The sequence below is a fragment of the Chinchilla lanigera genome, unplaced genomic scaffold, assembly GCF_000276665.1.
Source record: "Chinchilla lanigera isolate Chin_1 unplaced genomic scaffold, ChiLan1.0 scaffold00001, whole genome shotgun sequence".
Classification (NCBI taxonomy): domain Eukaryota; kingdom Metazoa; phylum Chordata; class Mammalia; order Rodentia; family Chinchillidae; genus Chinchilla; species Chinchilla lanigera.
In genome coordinates, this window is record NW_004955402.1 from 34,657,412 (window position 1) to 34,659,815 (window position 2,404).

General features: G+C 42.5%; 1 pseudogene; it reads left to right on the forward strand.

Annotated features, from left to right (window-relative positions):
* The first annotated feature begins 532 nt into the window (after nucleotides 1-532).
* On the forward strand, nucleotides 533-2,128 carry LOC102029029 (annotated as a pseudogene).
* Nucleotides 2,129-2,404: the final 276 nt, after the last annotated feature.

Genomic DNA, 2,404 nt, shown 5'->3' on the forward strand with positions numbered 1-2,404 from the left:
GGCAGCATTTCACTATGCAGTTCAGGTTGGCCTTGAACTCACCTTGTAGCCCAGGCTGTTTTCAAACTCATGGTGATCCTCCTGCCTCAGCCTTCTGAGTGCTGGGATTACAGGTGTGCACCACCACATCTAGCCTTCTGGAGAATTCTAATTCCTCATTAAACTCTTGGTGAAGTAAGGGCTGTGTGGTCCAGTCTATTTAGCAGAGGCTGAATATCTGCTTCCCTTTCTGGAGATCTACAACATACTTCATTTATGGAATTGGTCAAGAAATATTAAATGACTTTTCTCCTAAGTGGATGAGTAGAGGGTAAAGCAGCCTCTGGAGATGGCAGCACCTTCTGCCTCCCAGCTACTGCCCTGGTACTGGAGAGGACAGCTGCTTACCCAAGATTCTCTGGGGACTGAGCAGCTGCCTGCCTCCCAGTGAGACGGCAGTTCTCAAAAGAGGGCACAAACAACTGAAGGATGGGTACAGTTCCATATGCTAAAAGTGCATTGACAGGAAACTAAGGAAGCCAGGAGCCTCAATATGAGTCAGTCTAGATCTAGGTCAGGTAGTGCTGGTGAAGAAACCTCAAGACCATAATCACCATGAAAATGGGAGAAGAGGGAAGCAAGAGCACCTCCTTAGAGAAGGAGCCTACTATCAGCTTATTAATGAACTCAGTGATGGAGATTATTGGCTAATGAGAGACTACAATCTTATAGGCACCCCTGGAAAATAACAGCAGAAGAACCACAACCGTGGTTAGATGGAGTGAAAGAGCAGCTAGCATCTCAGCCTGACTTGAGAAATGGGACAACTAGCAGAGACTCAGAAGTCCCTAGAGAAATTTCAACTGAAGATTCTTGGCTAGAATGGCTGAATACCTCTCATTTTATTGACAACGCGGCTGGAAGTGGACAAATGGGAATCAAACTTGGAGAGCTGTGAGTCAAGGAAATCCAGACGGTGGAGAGTTTTGGTTTAGTCCAGAAATCCACATAAATCATGAGAATAGAGGATATAAAATTCATGAAGATGATACGGGCATTTCACTTCCAGAACAGACAGTATAGTAGAAATGGGCAACAAATATCAACTAAGCCTGTGACTAGGAGAACAAGAAGCCAAACCTCAGTGAATTTCAGTCGTCGTAATCCCAAAATTCCAAGGACTCGACTTGGTTCAAGGAGGTAGAATTCAGTTGATGCATACTTCTCATCACTGGGAAGGTTAAGAAATGGAATGGGAGACCAGCTGGTGTTCCTAGAACCAGAGCTTCACCCAGTAACTTTAGTAGTTAAAAAGTCAATCACACGGTAGTGAACTCAGGCAAAGGGAGGGGAAGAGATTTGAAGCAGCACATATTTGGGGAAATGGGGCTAGAATCAATGTTACAGTGAGAATAAACCAAATGTTAGAGCCAATAAGATTGGGGTCTACCTTCAATAGTTGAAGTGGTCAGGCATTCAAGCCTATGTTAGTACAATAGCATTTCGTCTCTGGAGGGTTTCTGAGAAGGAGCTTGTTGAGCCATTCTCAGTGGTTCTTTGGTCAATTTTAAGCAGATCATGACTGGGTTTGGAGGACTGAGTTCTCCAGCAGAGCCTGAGTCAGAGTCAGAGATTCAGAGAAATGGTCAGCATTTGCCAGAATTGAGTAATTTAGGTACTGTTGATGGCAGCAGCCAACACAGTAAAAGTTACACTCAACACAGGCGAGCCCAAGAGGACAGCACTGAAATGTCAGGTGGAAACGAGCCCTCCCAGCCTCACACCAGAAACGGTGACAGTAGGAGTAGTAGGCGGTTGTGAAATTCAATTTTGTAGAAACTGGAACACTACCTATTCTTCGCCTTGCTCACTTCTTTTTATTAAATGAAAGTGATGATGATCAAATACGAGGTTGAAGAGCAGATTGGCAGTCGTTCCATCCAGAACTACAAGCTTAGTGGTACTGGCAGGGAACTCAGTGGAATTTTCAGTGTTTGTATCAATGACTGTGTAACTGGAAACAAGCTCAGCCAGTTACCCTGCAAGCATGAATTCCACATTCACTGTATTGACGATCGCTGTCAGAGCATTGCACTTACCCAGTCTGTCGCACACTGTTTTAGAATCTGGTATAGCAAACAGTGGGTGAAATGATGGGATCTAGTCAAATATTATACTTTAATAGAGTTGAGTGTTTAAACATTTCTTTTGCTGAGTTGTGATGAGCTAACCAGGATGAAAAATTAGGTTATAGTTTGAACTATTTTTGTGTGCCTTTTTAACTTACTAAAAGAGAAGACTTTATATACATTTAGAATAAAAATGTTAAATCACCCAAAAGTACAGAATAGTTAATATTGATAGAACCAAATAACCTTTAAAATATTTTTATTTTGGTAATTTTGTCATGCTAAGCACTTTTGTA